The sequence below is a fragment of the Mizuhopecten yessoensis genome, unplaced genomic scaffold (genome assembly GCF_002113885.1).
Source record: "Mizuhopecten yessoensis strain PY_sf001 unplaced genomic scaffold, ASM211388v2 scaffold1191, whole genome shotgun sequence".
Classification (NCBI taxonomy): Eukaryota; Metazoa; Mollusca; class Bivalvia; order Pectinida; family Pectinidae; genus Mizuhopecten; species Mizuhopecten yessoensis.
Window position 1 is genome coordinate 23,125 of NW_018403923.1, and position 20,061 is coordinate 43,185.

At 34.7% G+C, this 20,061-nt stretch overlaps 1 long non-coding RNA gene across 3 annotated transcripts in view; it reads right to left on the reverse strand.

Annotated features, from left to right (window-relative positions):
* LOC110458236 overlaps positions 1 to 7,342 on the reverse strand; it is a 12,742-nt gene extending 5,400 nt beyond the window's left edge. The window contains exons 1-2 of one of the 3 annotated variants that reach the window (XR_002463777.1): positions 7,218 to 7,342; positions 5,790 to 5,868 (exon numbers count right to left, since the gene is read on the reverse strand). This is a non-coding gene — a long non-coding RNA (uncharacterized LOC110458236). The other 2 variants (XR_002463779.1, XR_002463776.1) reach the window with 2 other exon arrangements.
* Between the last annotated feature and the right edge of the window lie 12,719 nt (positions 7,343 to 20,061).

The window sequence follows — 20,061 nt, forward strand, 5'->3', positions numbered from 1 at the left end:
ATGAGGTAGTCATATCACAGCGAAATAAACAACAGCAAAAACTACCCTACACCATCAACATACATGAAGTAAATATATCACAGCTAACTAAACCTTAAAAGAATAACACATAAGAGTGAAATTTTTCCACTTTTCCAAATAGATTCACCACATTGTCAAAACAAAAGGAAAAATCAAACATACCGAATGAAGGGTCGTCAGCGATTTGTCCTTAACTAAGTTAAGTGCTGACAGACACCGACTAATGGTAAAATATTAACTTCTGAGTAAGGAATCGTTAAAGGGTTTTTCAAATAGTAAAGAATCGTGATATGTTTGTAGCCAAGCAAATATCCGAGATGTATGGTTATGATACTTAGTAACAGGGAATGTGACATAACAGAAACAGATATAGTTATGATACTAAATAACATGGAATGTGAAATAACAGAAACTGATATAGTTATGATACTTAGTAACAGGGAATGTTACAGAACAGAAACTGATATGGTTATGATACTTAGTAACAGTGAATGTGAAATAACAGAAACAGATATGGTTATGATACTTAGTAACAGGGAAAGTGAAACAACAGAAACTGATATGGTTATGATACTTAGTGACAGGGAATGTGAAATAACAGAAACTGATATAGGTATGATACGTAGTAACAGGGAATGTGACATAACAGAAACTGATATGGATATGATACTTAGTAACAGGGAATGTGACATAACAGAAACTGATATGATTATGATACTTAGTAACAGGGAATGTGAGATAACAGAAACTGATATGGTTATGATACTTAGTAACGGGGAATGTGAAATAACAGAAACTGATATAGGTATGATACGTAGTAACAGGGAATGTGACATAACAGAAACTGATATGGATATGATACTTAGTAACAGGGAATGTGACATAACAGAAACTGATATGGTTATTATACCTAGTAACAGGGAAAGTGAAATAACAGAAACTTATATGGTTATGCAACCTAGTAACAGGGAATGTGAAATAACAGAAACTGATATAGGTATGATACGTAGTAACAGGGAATGTGACATAACAGAAACTGATATGGATATGATACTTAGTAACAGGGAATGTGACATAACAGAAACTGATATGATTATGATACTTAGTAACAGGGAATGTGACATAACAGAAACAGATATAGTTATGATACCTAGTAACATGGAATGTGAAATACAGAAACTTATATGGTTATGATACTTAGTAACAGGGAAAGTGAAATAACAGAAACTGATATGGTTATTATACCTAGTAACAGGGAAAGTGAAATAACAGAAACGTATATGGTTATGAAACCTAGTAACATTGAATGTGAAATAACAGAAACTGATTTAGTAATGAAACTTAATAACAGGGAACGTGAAATTTCAGAAACTGATATGGTTATGATACTTAGTAACGGGGAATGTGAAATAACAGAAACTGATATAGGTATGATACGTAGTAACAGGGAATGTGACATAACAGAAACAGATATAGTTATGATACCTAGTAACATGGAATGTGAAATAACAGAAACTGATATAGGTATGATACGTAGTAACAGGGAATGTGACATAACAGAAACAGATATAGTTATGATACCTAGTAACATGGAATGTGAAATACAGAAACTTATATGGTTATGATACTTAGTAACAGGGAATGTGAAATAACAGAAACAGATATAGTTATGATACTAAATAACATGGAATGTGAAATAACAGAAACTGATATGGTTATGATATCTAGTAACATGGAATGTGAAATAACAGAAACTTATATGGTTATGCAACCTAGTAACAGGGAATGTGAAATAACAGAAACAGATATAGTTATGATACCTAGTAACATGGAATGTGAAATACAGAAACTTATATGGTTATGATACTTAGTAACAGGGAAAGTGAAACAACAGAAACTGATATGGTTATGATACTTAGTAACAGGGAAAGTGAAATAACAGAAACGTATATGGTTATGAAACCTAGTAACATTGAATGTGAAATAACAGAAACTTATTTAGTAATGAAACTTAATAACAGGGAATGTGAAATTATGTGAAATAACAGAAACAGATATGGTTATGATACCTAGTAACAGGGAAAGTGAAATAACAGAAACGTATATGGTTATGAAACCTAGTAACAGGGAATGTGAAATAACAGAAACGTATATGGTTATGAAACCTAGTAACATTGAATGTGAAATAACAGAAACTTATTTAGTAATGAAACTTAATAACAGGGAACGTGAAATTTCAGAAACTGATATGGTTATGATACTTAGTAACAGAGAATGTGACATAACAGAAACTGATATGGTTATGATTCTTAGTAACAGGGAAAGTGAAATAACAGAAACGTATATGGTTATGAAACCTAGTAACAGGGAATGTGAAATAACAGAAACAGATATAGTTATGATACCTAGTAACATGGAATGTGAAATACAGAAACTTATATGGTTATGATACTTAGTAACAGGGAAAGTGAAATAACAGAAACGTATATGGTTATGAAACCTAGTAACATTGAATGTGAAATAACAGAAACTTATTTAGTAATGAAACTTAATAACAGGGAATGTGAAATTTCAGAAACTGATATGGTTACGATACTTAGAAACAGGGAATGTGAAATAACAGAAACTGATATGGTTATGATTCTTAGTAACAGGGAAAGTGAAATAACAGAAACTGATATGGTTATTATACCTAGTAACAGGGAAAGTGAAATAACAGAAACTTATATGGTTATGAAACCTAGTAACATTGAATGTGAAATAACAGAAACTGATTTAGTAATGAAACTTAATAACAGGGAATGTGAAATTATGTGAAATAACAGAAACAGATATGGTTATGATACTTAGTAACAGGGAATGTGACATAACAGAAACTGATATGATTATGATACTTAGTAACAGGGAATGTGGCATAACAGAAACTGATATGGTTATGATACCTAGTAACAGTTTACTTGAAATAACAGAAACTGATATGGTTATGATTCTTAGTAACAGGGAAAGTGAAATAACAGAAACGTATATGGTTATGAAACCTAGTAACATTGAATGTGAAATAACAGAAACTTATTTAGTAATGAAACTTAATAACAGGGAATGTGAAATTATGTGAAATAACAGAAACAGATATGGTTATGATACCTAGTAACAGGGAAAGTGAAATAACAGAAACGTATATGGTTATGAAACCTAGTAACAGGGAATGTGAAATAACAGAAACTGATATAGGTATGATACGTAGTAACAGGGAATGTGACATAACAGAAACAGATATAGTTATGATACCTAGTAACATGGAATGTGAAATACAGAAACTTATATGGTTATGATACTTAGTAACAGGGAATGTGAAATAACAGAAACTTATATGGTTATGCAACCTAGTAACAGGGAATGTGAAATAACAGAAACGTATATGGTTATGAAACCTAGTAACAGGGAATGTGAAATAACAGAAACAGATATGGTTATGATACTTAGTAACAGGGAAAGTGAAACAACAGAAACTGATATGGTTATGATACTTAGTAACAGTGAATGTGAAATAACAGAAACTGATTTAGTAATGAAACTTAATAACAGGGAACGTGAAATTTCAGAAACTGATATGGTTATGATACTTAGAAACAGGGAATGTGAAATAACAGAAACTTATATGGTTATGAAACCTAGTAACATTGAATGTGAAATAACAGAAACTGATTTAGTAATGAAACTTAATAACAGGGAATGTGAAATTTCAGAAACTGATATGGTTACGATACTTAGAAACAGGGAATGTGAAATAACAGAGACTTATATGGTTATGAAACCTAGCAACAGTGAATGTGAAATAACAGAAGCTGATTTAGTAATGAAACTTAAAAACAGGGAATGTGAAATTTCAGAAACTAATATGGTTATGATACTTAGAAACAATGAATGTGAAATAATAGAAACTGATATGGTTATGATTCTTAGTGACAGGGAATGTGAAATAACAGAAACGTATATGGTTATGAAACCTAGTAACAGTGAATGTGAAATAACAGAAACTGATTTAGTAATGAAACTTAATAACAAGGAATGTGAAATTTCAGAAACTAATATGGTTATGATACTTAGAAACAAGGAATGTGAAATAATAGAAACTGATATGGTTATGATACCTAGTAACAGGGAAATTGAAATAACAGATATAGTTATGATACTTAGTAACAGGGAATGTGAAATAACAGAAACTTATATGGTTATGAAACCTAGTAACAGTGAATGTGAAATAACAGAAACTGATTTAGTNATGAAACTTAATAACAGGGAATGTGAAATTTCAGAAACTGATATGGTTATGATACTTAGAAACAGGGAATGTGAAATAACAGAAACTGATATGGTTATGATACTTAGTGACAGGGAATGTGAAATAATAGAAACTTATATAGTAATACTACTTTGTAACAGGGAATGTGAAATAACAGAAATAGATATGGTTATGATACTTAGTGACAGGGAATGTGAAATAATAGAAACTGATATAGTAATACTACTTAGTAACATAGAATGTCATGTAAGAGAAGCTAAAATGAAGGCATCAGTTTCCATTACTGATCAAACACGTGAGAGTGGTTGTCATTTATGGTTTCGGATTTGAGTACTTGAGTTACAAGTAGACGTGAGACAAACTTAAATTTACTTCACGTTCGGATGCCTAGTGGAAGTCAAAAGCTCTACAAATATTGACAGCAGGAGATTCTGGCGCCTAAGTATTTAAATTTCGGATAAGGTCAATAGAAAACCACGACTTTATAATTAGTTAGGATACATGTAACTCTGCTTCATTGGAAGTTAATTTTTCTTAAAAATTCCCTTACTCTGCTTTGTGTACTCGCTATCCACAGATATATTGAGATTTAATTCGTTTAAGGGACCTGTCTGTGTGTACCTAACGGTTTTGTGAGTGACAAACAAACGATAAAGAGCCCTTGTTAGGTTATGATATACCTGCTAACCTTCCAGCGAGGTGAGTACCTTTGCGGGATTCCAATTTGATGTTTACATGAACGAATACTAGTGAATGGCTTCTATTATGTTTATACCATAATAATATACACCGGACGTTTTTAATTAAACGACCAAATACCTTTTATACATAAATATATACGTATACACAAACAAGGAAGAACATGTTGCGTGTCGACATGGGAGTTTTAAGTCGGTGAGTTGGTGTCATTAAATATATGCCAATAAATACACATGCAGTTACTTTTAAGGAGTAGGATTTATCAGGACAGTTATGATAAGTATTTCATATTTCAATCAATCACATAAAAATTAGCAGATGAGAACATAGTCGTTATGGTTTCGCTGAATATTCAACCATGATATATCACGGACACGCCACCATGACAACCATTATAATAATATATCAAAGTGTACATGGTAACCATTATAATAGTATATCAAAGTGTACATGGTAACCATTATAATAGTATATCAAAGTTTACATGGTAACCATTATAATAGTATATCAAAGTGTATAAGAACATCTTATGAGACAATGTTAGTAAAGAAAAAGAATTACGCGATTCTTTTGCTTCCTTTCTCTGCATGAACAAAATCATACCGCAAACTTGATATCTCGGTGGCGATTCAATCAGAATAGTTCCACGCTTTGTTTATTTAAAGTACCATAGGAAATATCTTCAGACGTTTCGAGGCGAAGTAAATGTTACACTATTATTCAATGAGTGAATACACAACTGCACTGTGGTACATGTAAACCCTACCTGTCGGGATGAAGTGTGGTACTCAGGTGTCGCGCCAGGTGTAAAAAAACAGGTGTGGATACTTCGGGTGGGCACTCTTCTGTGATGAAATGAGAAAAAATGAACTTGAATTTAACGCTACATAATACAATGTTGGAGACCTCGCTAAGAGTGTGTACTTACGGTGTTTAAACACATGAGAGTCTGGTGGACGTATCAAGGACAGCGAGCGGACTACACTGTCGCCCAAAGTGTATACCTACGTAGTTTGTGCTTCAAGTATAATGTACTCCCGGGACTGGAATGACGTATTACCAACATCTCAAAATAACTATCGTTCTTTTCATACCATTTGCTATCAGAGTTGACTTTCGATATTGAATATTGGGAAACAAATAAATGCGATAATACTTTAATTACCAGACCCTAAACATAAAACATTAAAACACAAATATCCATCAACCACTCAACATCGACGATTTACTACCAAATACTTCCCATCAACCATTTACCGTCAAATACTTACCATCAACCATTTACCGTCAAATACTTACCATCATCCATTTACCGTCAAATACTTACCATCAACCATTTACCGTCAAATACTTACCAATTAAGATTTACCTTAAATACTTACCATGCAAGATTTACTGTCAAATACTTACCATCAAATATTTACCGTCAAATACTTGCCATGCAAGATTTACTGTCAAATATTTACCATGCAAAATTTACCGTCAAATACTTGCCATCAAAGATTTACCGTCAAATACTTACCAATTAAGATTTACCGTTAAATACTTACCATGCAAGATTTACTGTCAAATACTTACCATGCAAGATTTACTGTCAAACACTTACCATCAAATATTTACCGTCAAATCCTTACCATCAAATATTTAACGTCAAATACTTGCCATGCAAGAGTTACTGTCAAATACTTACCATGCAAGATTTACTGTCAAATACTTACCATCAAATATTTACCGTCAAATACTTGCCATGCAAGATTTACTGTCAAATATTTACCATGCAAAATTTACTGTCAAACACTTACCATCAAATATTTACCGCCAAATACTTACCATCAAAGATTTACCGTCAAATACTTACCATCAAAGGTTTATCGTCAAATACTCACCATGAAAGATTTATCGTCAAACAGTTACCATCAAAGATTTACCATCAAAGATTCACCGTCAAACACTTACCATCACAGACTTACCATCAAGGACTTATCTCCAAATACTTATCAAAACGAACTTTCATTATAATAAGTCACCGACTTTTTTTATCGCAACACAATTACTACTAAATACTTACCATCACTGATTAGTCAGCAAAAAAAAACAACCACCAATAATGAATCATTCAACAGCTTGATCGTTAAGATTTACCAACAAACACTAGCCATAAACGACTACCTATCAATACATTGGTATTACGTACAGGGTCCATGGTGAAGTGTTCATGCTGTAACGCTTTTATCAACATGACTTACAAACTGTCTTTCTCAAACCGAGGTCTACTGCCGGTTGTACATACGAAGCCATTTCTAAGCTTAAAATATAGTAAACTAATAAAGTTAATCTATAGTTGATTATTTATGCCTAATCCTCCTCGGCGGGTCATTGATCATCGCCTGCCTGCTCTCTTTTCGTCTCCTACAGAGGTAAATCACTAACGATTATACATGATTTCTATTAAACTTGTTGGTAAATGCATCATGACTTGTCAACTCAAATTACATTAATGTGATTTTCTACGTGTTTTTATTGTTAATCCAAATTATAGCAACAGAATTTCACAAGAGCCACAAATATTCTGAACATTTAAATTACCCATATTTGTAGTTCAAACAACAAAAACTCGGAAAATCTTTTCCGAAAAATACACGGTCACGATTCTTAAAACTTAATACACCGCAACGGTTCTCTCGCACTCAAAACACCTCCAAATAAAATTAGTAGAAGTGAATGAATGGACCACAGTAATATCCCCAAATCAATTGTAAAGGGTAATAAGATTCGATAGACGACACTTGGATTGCGTTTTGCTATGTGCTTCTAGCTAATTGTAAAGAAGCGGATGTTAGAGGTTGGTTAAGGCATCCTCATAAAGGGTTCATTTACATAATCAGATTTTAATGTATACACTCATTTATTATGTTTATGTATTGGGTATTTACGGACGAGAGAGTTATCTTTGGAAGGTAGTGTTGGAATTTGTGGATTTGAGGGGAGTTACTTGTGTGTAGTGAAGTGGGTTAATATATTGCTAGTGGCGGTGGTTGTAACAAAGAGGGCCGATAATTAGGCAATTTAGTAAAGTTAGATTTCATCATCGTGCGTGCAAGTTATATTATGTACAGTATGCCGGCAGATGCTCTTGAATTGTTTATTAACATTATGTAGTATTGGTTTATAAGCAGTCAGGTTTATATTTTTTTACTGCGGAACACGCTTGCTCGGTTTAGCAATCCTTGCGAAGATAACACAGAAATGTACGGTAAATATATGATAATATATTTATTATTGTGCCTTGTTGTTTTGTTGTTACTCGCTTACTATGACGATATGACATAGCATGCATCTGAGCTAGAAGTAAAGGGACTATATCGTCAAACGACAACCAGGAAATCGAGTCGATATTGAAAATGTATATCTCTTAACGAACGTTACGTAGTTGATAATGACAAAACCTGAAGTGATAAAAATAGCTACGACCGAGAAAACGAAATATCCGGGCCTTTCAGTGAGAAGTAAACATGTACAGCACTAACATAGTGTCAGTTATGAGTCTGAGTTCACACATTATACATTCCTGAATTTACACAATACATCGCAAGTAAGAATTATAAGTATCATAATTTATACATCTGATCAGACATTTCTGACCACATTTGGATTTGAATGAAAACGACCAGGTTCAATCAAAGCATTCAAGCACTGAAATAGTTCCACAGGGAGAATTTAAAACCGCAGCGAGCGCGATATCAATAGGCTTAAACGTATTTTATTACGATGTTTAAGATGCTGTTGGAAGATGACTTTGATTCAGAAAAATATGTATGTACTTGTATTCCAGAAAGGCTAGGTGAATAAAGCAAAAGTTACCTTCTCTCCTCGACTGCAAAGACACCGACAGCTGCCGCTAAAACGTACGGCTGTACAGTTAAAGATTTCTCCGTAATAAACGTTAACAACTATAGAGGTATAACCATAATTAGTCATTTAGCTAAGCTATTCACGTCCCTTCTTAATAAACGTTTACTGTCATAGAGTGAAAATTAAAATATAATTTCTGACGCTCAATTTGGTTTTCGACCCGGAAGTGGTACACGGGATGCAATGTCTGTACTAAATGCTTTAATTACCAAAACTTTACAGAGTAATAATAAACGACTCTACTGTTTTGTTGGTTATCAAAAGGCTTTCGATAGCATATCACATGACAAATTATGGTCTAAGTTATGGAAGTCAGGGGTTAGGGGTCGACTGTTAAATAAGATCTATTTATGATTATGTCTAATCTTGCGTCAAATTAAATGGTAAATTGTCTCCCACGTACGACCTCCAGATCGGTTTATTACAAGGGGAATCTTTATCCCCGATTTTATTTTCATTATTTATTAATGACATGGAGTCAGAACTTATTAACTCAAATTGTCAGTTATCAGTTACAGTTGATCAATATTTTTTTTTATTCTGTATGCGGACGACACGGTTTTGTTTTCCGAGGATGTAGTCGATCTGCAAAATGGGCTTGACCACTTGCATTCCTATGCTGAACGCTGGAATTTAAAGCTAAATGTGGTAAAACAAAAGAAGTAATATTCAGAAAAAAACGTGTTTTCCCTAATGAGAAATGGACATACAATGGTAGGCCTATTGAAATAGTAGACATATTTTGTTATCTGTGGCTAGTATTCAATTATAATGGCAGATTTACTTTAGCATTGAATAACATTGCTGCCAAGGGTAGAAAAGCGTGTTTTTTTTATTGAAAATGAATTTTAGGAATTTTATGTTAAACTGTGAAACTAAGTTGTCATTATTCGACACTTATATCACTTGTTTACTTAACTATGCTTGTGAAGTCTGGGGATTTTGTCCTGCAACACAAATTGAAAAAGTTCATTTGCATTTCCTGAGAGAAGTTCTTACAGTAAAAAAAGTCTGTAAATAATGTTATGGTTTACTTTGAGTTAGGTCGATTTCCTTTACAGATAAAGCGTAAAATATCCATTGTAAAGTACTTATTAAAATTATTGAAAACTGACAATTGTATTTTGAGATCTTGTTACGATGAGCTTGTCGAATTAAACCTTAAAAAAAACAAATTGTAAAACTAATTTTGTATATCAAGTCAAGCATGAATTAAGTAGAATTGACTTTCATGATGATTGGTTGGCTCAGTGTGTTTCTACTGAAAAACATTTCGTATTTTATACACCCAACGTGTACAAGATACTTTTATCAAAGAAGTGAGAAGCATGTTAGAAAACTCCTCCAAATGTAGGTTGTATAAATATATCGTAGATCATTACGACATACAGTTCTACCTCACCAAGTCACTAACTTTTAAGTGTAAACATATCCTCAGTAAGTATAGGTTACAGTCTCATACACTAAGTATAGAAACAGGCAGGTATAATGGTATACCTAGAGCTCAACGGCGGTGTCCGCTTTGCAATAGAAATGACGTCGAGGGTGAAACCCATTTTATTTTGTTGTGTCCAGTTAACTCGGAGCTTATAACCAAATATATTATACACTATTATTTCCGTCGTCCGTCCGTCTATAAATTAATACAATTATTCGCCTGCAAAAATGTAAAACAATTGAGAAACCTTAGTAAGTATCTAATTCAGGCTACTTCTTAAAGAAAGACTATACTTAATATCTGAGCAATCGTGTATGTTCCAGCTTTGTGCCACTGACAATGATTACATATTTTCTTTTGTATGTTGTCAACATTGCTATGATGTCATCTTATATCTTACTCTATGTTCTCCGCTATCTTACATAAATGGATTGTAATATTTACTTGTATGTACATGTATATTGTAACTCCTATATGCTATATGTTGCATTTGGAAATAAAGAAATTGAGAAATTGAAGGATTTCTACCTTACAGATTAAAAATGCCAAGAAAACATCGTCTCTTGTCAATTTATCGGCATGAATTGTTCATAACATGTATCAAACTATATAATCGAGAAGAATTTTGTCACAAGGTTATAAAAAAAATACTTCACTAAATTATCCCTTTAAATAGCGAGTGTGGTAAATCAAATAGAAGACACTTTCACTTCTGGAAAACCTGGTCTTAATGTAAATCCTTTGTTCATGGTTTGTTGGCACTACGCTATTCGCTGTTTTAGTACCGTGTATGTGTATAATGTCATCATCATTTTCCATTGCAACATCCATCGTACCTTTGATAATTAACTGAACACTGATGTGATGTGCTCTTTCCAATACCAATAAGTATGAGGGCCCTCTGAGTAGAGTGTCTCGTGCGATATGCCGATTATAGGCTACCGTGGGGACTGTTTGCAAGGAGATGTGTTTTTAGTCGCTGGGACACAATATTTTTGAGTTCTGGGTGTGGGAACGGTGGATTTGTAACCTGACGATATTTATAAAACTCCACATCGTTCATTCCTAGATTGGCTTGTTCGTGATTGAGGTGATCAAAGGAAGCAGTGATTCAAGACAGTGCTTCGATAGATTAACTTGAAGTGGACAAGCTAACAGGGCTTTGATTTTCAGTTTGTGAGGGTTTCGCGACATTCACAGAAGTGTGTTGGTGCAAGCTGTGTAAATATCCTGTTTATGATATGTTTACACTGTTAAGTCGCAAGACTTAAAGTTAATAAAGAACTTGTCTTGATGTGTCATATGTTTACCACCATTGAGTTAACTGTCAGTATGAATGACAAGTATCATCTTCGGCCGTAGAATTCACCACACCAATGTTTTCACTTGTAGTCCTGATGTTGTTTCGGACGTTATTGTCAAACGTGTTGCACTCACAACGTTTTTAGCGAATATGAAAGGCTGTTTATGGTCCGTATTCTTTCACTGAACTAACCGTATACTCTTCATTACTCTCTGTAGCTTTGCTGGTTGAAGGTTAATTTAGTATTTTACAGTCATTCCGTCACTCCTCTGTGTTTCTCTTATTATCATTATTATTTTGTCACAACAAAACATATTAACATTTTAAAATGCATCAAATAGTGCACGGAGCTTGTATAAAAAATCTAGGGCTACGCCATACGGCATCCTAGCAAATATTGTGGGTTTCCGTTACCACCTTCGCAAAACCCCAAGTTGCAACTTGCAACGCTCGGCGGAAATATTATTGACCGCTCGTTATAGATGATCTGAAAATGAATACTTTTTATTGTAACCTTCCTAACATCGTCGGATACCCACGGTTGATTTCGCTTCGGTACTCACTCATGAGTGAGTACCAAAGCGAAATCATCTGTGGGTATCCGACGATGCCTTCCTAACCGCCCGGGCGATATTAATCATATCATTATACAAGAACGATAAAGTTTTTTTTCGCCTGACAATATCATGTATAATCGACTAAACATATCCATTCAATCATTTTGGTATTATGTATACAAGTTATGGAAGCTGTAAACCTAACAATGCATTATAAAACTGATACAGTGTTTCGTGGATATATTTCACAGGCAATGCAACGCGGACATCAAAAACAATTCTTGTATGTACAACATAATATCTCATTGTGGTACTTAAAGCTTACCATCGTGTACGTACAAGAAAGTATCTTCACACAGCATACTATTGTGTACGTAGTAATAAGTTGTACGTACCAGATGATATGCTGTACTTACAAGTATGATAATTTTAAATTAAATTTAAAGGTGACGCGTATGTGCCTCCTAAGTTGTACCATTTTAACCAGATAGCTTAGCAAATGTACCACTGTTGGTAATATGCACGCCCTAACATGTGTTAATAAGCGTGGACATTTCAGATATATCATTGTCTACACTAGTGAATAAGTCAACAATTAAAAAACGCGAGACTATATAGCTAGTGGCCTTGGGTGTCGCACTGATTTGAACTTATCCGTTTGTTAGCAACTTAGCGATGCCATGAGTAACTCATTAATTAAACAGCAACGATGTCATGGTGTTATTTGTTCTTTTGTACGACAAACTATTACATGAAGTACTGTACTGTAGGCACAATGTCTGAAGACTAGATATTGTGCGTCCCTACATTTATTTTTTGACGATGGACGTCTCGTATCCCCGTTGATTTTGTTGTTTATTTTTTGTGAAGTAAGATTAGCCGCATGTCTGTCTTTTTGTCTTTTAAGGAGCTCCAGTGTAGGTGTTTAACATAACACTAACGCTAGAGGTGTAACCGCTCTTTCATTTTACACCATTTCTATCTTGTTATTAGTTTACGTGTGACCAGTGCCTCTGTGATGTCTGGCTGAACATTCCAATATTTCTAACTGTTCCTGTTAAGTAAGAACTCCCCCAATCAGTCTGTTGAAATTCCTGTTTTATTAGTGTTGTTATATTACCAGAACTCGCTTACCAGTACTTAAACCGTAGATCGTTATCATGTAGCTGTATTCTTGTCTGGGGTGAGGATGAGTTGTATCCCCTGTTTACTCCACGAATGGTTAACACTGACATCGAACACCCTCACCAGTCATTGTTAAAAGCGTTACTTTGCACCCTAAAATCGAACGCTAAAGCCGGACTGAAAATTCCAGACAAAGCCTCGTCTGCCAATACACCTATACAGTTAGTCTACCAGGCGTGTAGCAGCCACGTAAGCAAATAAGCAGTTGCATGTACATCAAAAATTCAAATATACTATTATATTTTTTATTCATCTATTTATTTATTTTGTTGTTCGGAAAAGTGATTAAATGATGTGTGGTTCAATTGAAAAATATATTAAATTTAAGTGTATAACCGATAGCCGACAATCAGTACGTATCCGGAAGTTCTAACCTAGGTACCTGGTGCGATTTTATTATTAGTATTTTTGAAGTTGTCAACAGCGGAAACATGGCTGTAAAGCCAACGAAAATCCCGCCTCATCTTCGAAGAACAAGTTGATACATGACTTCTTCCAAGCAGCTGTAGCCTACTGCATGATATATATGGCAAATCAAACATAAAATTAAAGAAAATATATTTTCCTGTCGATCTAGATTGCTCCCGTCGTCATATTATGAACGGTTATGACAAAATCGCATGTTTTCTGGATCGGGTTCATTTTACAAGGGGGACAGAGTTAGCAACCTTGATTATATTATCCTATAGGTGTATTGGCAGACGAGGCTAGAACATGTGCTTCCGCCATCCAAAAAAAGTATTAAAGCCCCTTTCGTGCCATTTTGATAATTGGATAGAATGTTGACTTACATATTCGAGCACCCTTTGTTATTTCCCCTTTTTACATCACTTAGGTGGATAAGCTCTTATTGGTTTTGGAATAATCTGTTGCTGCTAATCTTAGAAAACGTTATCACGCTGGCGGTCTTTTTTAAGTTTGACATTATTTACAGCATACCTTAAAATAAGTAAATAACATGACGACATGATTTTAACGACATTTTTTACGTAACGGCTTACTTGAGAATATCTGTCTTATATCGCTAGTTCTATACTTCTGACACTGTTGCTAAACTACTGTTGTAGCACTGTCACCATTACTAAACTACTGTTGTAGCACTATCACCATTACTAAACTACTGTTGTAGCACTGTCACCATTACTAAACTACTGTTGTAGCACTGTCACCATTACTAAACTACTGTTGTAGCACTGTCACCATTACTAAACTACTGTTGTAGCACTGTCACCATTACTAAACTACTGTTGTAGCACTGTCACCATTACTAAACTACTGTTGTAGCACTGTCACCATTACTAAACTACTGTTGTAGCACTGTCACCATTACTAAACTACTGTTGTAGCACTGTCACCATTACTAAACTACTGTTGTAGCACTGTCACCATTACTAAACTACTGTTGTAGCACTGTCACCATTACTAAACTACTGTTGTAGCACTGTCACCATTACTAAACTACTGTTGTAGCACTGTCACCATTACTAAACTACTGTTGTAGCACTGTCACCATTACTAAACTACTGTTGTAGCACTGTCACCATTACTAAACTACTGTTGTAGCACTGTCACCATTACTAAACTACTGTTGTAGCACTGTCACCATTACTAAACTACTGTTGTAGCACTGTCACCATTACTAAACTACTGTTGTAGCACTGTCACCATTACTAAACTACTGTTGTAGCACTGTCACCATTACTAAACTACTGTTGTAGCACTGTCACCATTACTAAACTACTGTTGTAGCACTGTCACCATTACTAAACTACTGTTGTAGCACTGTCACCATTACTAAACTACTGTTGTAGCACTGTCACCATTACTAAACTACTGTTGTAGCACTGTCACCATTACTAAACTACTGTTGTAGCACTGTCACCATTACTAAACTACTGTTGTAGCACTGTCACCATTACTAAACTACTGTTGTAGCACTGTCACCATTACTAAACTACTGTTGTAGCACTGTCACCATTACTAAACTACTGTTGTAGCACTGTCACCATTACTAAACTACTGTTGTAGCACTGTCACCATTACTAAACTACTGTTGTAGCACTGTCACCATTACTAAACTACTGTTGTAGCACTGTCACCATTACTAAACTACTGTTGTAGCACTGTCACCATTACTAAACTACTGTTGTAGCACTGTCACCATTACTAAACTACTGTTGTAGCACTGTCACCATTACTAAACTACTGTTGTAGCACTGTCACCATTACTAAACTACTGTTGTAGCACTGTCACCATTACTAAACTACTGTTGTAGCACTGTCACCATTACTAAACTACTGTTGTAGCACTGTCACCATTACTAAACTACTGTTGTAGCACTGTCACCATTACTAAACTACTGTTGTAGCACTGTCACCATTACTAAACTACTGTTGTAGCACTGTCACCATTACTAAACTACTGTTGTAGCACTGTCACCATTACTAAACTACTGTTGTAGCACTGTCACCATTACTAAACTACTGTTGTAGCACTGTCACCATTACTAAACTACTGTTGTAGCACTGTCACCATTACTAAACTACTGTTGTAGCACTGTCACCATTACTAAACTACTGTTGTAGCACTGTCACCATTACTAAACTACTGTTGTAGCACTGTCACCATTACTAAACTACTGTTGTAGCACTGTCACCATTACTAAACTACTGTTGTAGCACTGTCACCATTACTAAACTACTGTTGTAGCACTGTCACCATTACTAAACTACTGTTGTAGCACTGTCACCATTACTAAACTACTGTTGTAGCACTGTCACCATTACTAAACTACTGTTGTAGCACTGTCACCATTACTAAACTACTGTTGTAGCACTGTCACCATTACTAAACTACTGTTGTAGCACTGTCACCATTACTAAACTACTGTTGTAGCACTGTCACCATTACTAAACTACTGTTGTAGCACTGTCACCATTACTAAACTACTGTTGTAGCACTGTCACCATTACTAAACTACTGTTGTAGCACTGTCACCATTACTAAACTACTGTTGTAGCACTGTCACCATTACTAAACTACTGTTGTAGCACTGTCACCATTACTAAACTACTGTTGTAGCACTGTCACCATTACTAAACTACTGTTGTAGCACTGTCACCATTACTAAACTACTGTTGTAGCACTGTCACCATTACTAAACTACTGTTGTAGCACTGTCACCATTACTAAACTACTGTTGTAGCACTGTCACCATTACTAAACTACTGTTGTAGCACTGTCACCATTACTAAACTACTGTTGTAGCACTGTCACCATTACTAAACTACTGTTGTAGCACTGTCACCATTACTAAACTACTGTTGTAGCACTGTCACCATTACTAAACTACTGTTGTAGCACTGTCACCATTACTAAACTACTGTTGTAGCACTGTCACCATTACTAAACTACTGTTGTAGCACTGTCACCATTACTAAACTACTGTTGTAGCACTGTCACCATTACTAAACTACTGTTGTAGCACTGTCACCATTACTAAACTACTGTTGTAGCACTGTCACCATTACTAAACTACTGTTGTAGCACTGTCACCATTACTAAACTACTGTTGTAGCACTGTCACCATTACTAAACTACTGTTGTAGCACTGTCACCATTACTAAACTACTGTTGTAGCACTGTCACCATTACTAAACTACTGTTGTAGCACTGTCACCATTACTAAACTACTGTTGTAGCACTGTCACCATTACTAAACTACTGTTGTAGCACTGTCACCATTACTAAACTACTGTTGTAGCACTGTCACCATTACTAAACTACTGTTGTAGCACTGTCACCATTACTAAACTACTGTTGTAGCACTGTCACCATTACTAAACTACTGTTGTAGCACTGTCACCATTACTAAACTACTGTTGTAGCACTGTCACCATTACTAAACTACTGTTGTAGCACTGTCACCATTACTAAACTACTGTTGTAGCACTGTCACCATTACTAAACTACTGTTGTAGCACTGTCACCATTACTAAACTACTGTTGTAGCACTGTCACCATTACTAAACTACTGTTGTAGCACTGTCACCATTACTAAACTACTGTTGTAGCACTGTCACCATTACTAAACTACTGTTGTAGCACTGTCACCATTACTAAACTACTGTTGTAGCACTGTCACCATTACTAAACTACTGTTGTAGCACTGTCACCATTACTAAACTACTGTTGTAGCACTGTCACCATTACTAAACTACTGTTGTAGCACTGTCACCATTACTAAACTACTGTTGTAGCACTGTCACCATTACTAAACTACTGTTGTAGCACTGTCACCATTACTAAACTACTGTTGTAGCACTGTCACCATTACTAAACTACTGTTGTAGCACTGTCACCATTACTAAACTACTGTTGTAGCACTGTCACCATTACTAAACTACTGTTGTAGCACTGTCACCATTACTAAACTACTGTTGTAGCACTGTCACCATTACTAAACTACTGTTGTAGCACTGTCACCATTACTAAACTACTGTTGTAGCACTGTCACCATTACTAAACTACTGTTGTAGCACTGTCACCATTACTAAACTACTGTTGTAGCACTGTCACCATTACTAAACTACTGTTGTAGCACTGTCACCATTACTAAACTACTGTTGTAGCACTGTCACCATTACTAAACTACTGTTGTAGCACTGTCACCATTACTAAACTACTGTTGTAGCACTGTCACCATTACTAAACTACTGTTGTAGCACTGTCACCATTACTAAACTACTGTTGTAGCACTGTCACCATTACTAAACTACTGTTGTAGCACTGTCACCATTACTAAACTACTGTTGTAGCACTGTCACCATTACTAAACTACTGTTGTAGCACTGTCACCATTACTAAACTACTGTTGTAGCACTGTCACCATTACTAAACTACTGTTGTAGCACTGTCACCATTACTAAACTACTGTTGTAGCACTGTCACCATTACTAAACTACTGTTGTAGCACTGTCACCATTACTAAACTACTGTTGTAGCACTGTCACCATTACTAAACTACTGTTGTAGCACTGTCACCATTACTAAACTACTGTTGTAGCACTGTCACCATTACTAAACTACTGTTGTAGCACTGTCACCATTACTAAACTACTGTTGTAGCACTGTCACCATTACTTAACTTCTGTTGTAGCACTGTCACCATTACTAAACTATTGTTGTAGCACTGTCACCATTACTAAACTACTGTTGTAGCACTGTCACCATTACTAAACTACTAACACAACTATCAAGCTATACTATAATAACCAACATTTCACCTACATATATTTACTGCAACTGTGGGAGGAAAAATTTACTCGTACACACTGGTTCCATTATTTGTGTTTCGCATCGGTCAAAATGATTTTTTTAACAGTATTTAATTTTCCTCAGCACAACTGTAGTTTTTTGTAGTGAATTTCTAGGCGATCAAAATCACTTTCTGTTGTCAATTTCACATATCAACAGCGGTTAAAGGGAGACAACTCGAACTATAAAACGGCGGATACCAAAGGGACCTCCATCTGCCGAAAGGTAAGTGTGTCTGAATCAGAGATCGAGTTACCTACCAATCGTGTGAATTCTATATAACAAAATACGTTCATTGTTAAATATAAGTATTAATTTGCGAAGAAACCTGAAGAAGGTGACATCGCTTTAGCGTCATTCCATATGGTGGTGACGATATGTTTTAAGAAACACACCAGATTACGTTAAATATATTTTAACCATAATTATCTACATATGATAGGTAAAACACACAAAAATAGATTCCTCTAGCGTTAACATTGTCATGTCCATAAAATTTGGATATTGGTCAAAACTCCACAAATGTTGAAATGTGGTAGTCAAAAAATATGAAGTGCCAACCGAAATTCGAGTCTTGTGTTAAGATATGATATTCCAAACAACTAAAACAAGCTTAGTCCACCATTATCAAGTTGAAAGGCCTGAAAGTATAGTCACCCAATGGAACATATCTAAAACAACAAACCCTATTACCTATCCATACATAGTTGTTACATACTTCCATTGTTCTACTTCCACCCTCCTGTCCTGTCGGTGTACTCCATTAATCATATATCTTATCACAAATATCTTATCACATATATCTTATCACATATATCTTATCACAAATATCTTATCACATATATCTTATCACATATATCTTATCACAAATATCTTATCACATATATCTTATCACATATATCTTATCACAAATATCTTATCACATATATCTTATCACATATATCTTATCACAAATATCTTATCACATATATCTTATCACATATATCTTATCACAAATATCTTATCACAAATATCTTATCACATATATCTTATCACATATATCTTATCACAAATATCTTATCACAAATATCTTATCACATATATCTTATCACAAATATCTTATCACAAATATCTTATCACATATATCTTATCACATATATCTTATCACAAATATCTTATCACAAATATCTTATCACATATATCTTATCACAAATATCTTATCACATACATCTTATTACAAATATCTTATCACATATATCTTATCACAAATATCTTATCACAAATACATGTATCTTAGCACATCTTATTCACATTGGACACCTCAGCGTGATTCAAGATCATGGGAAT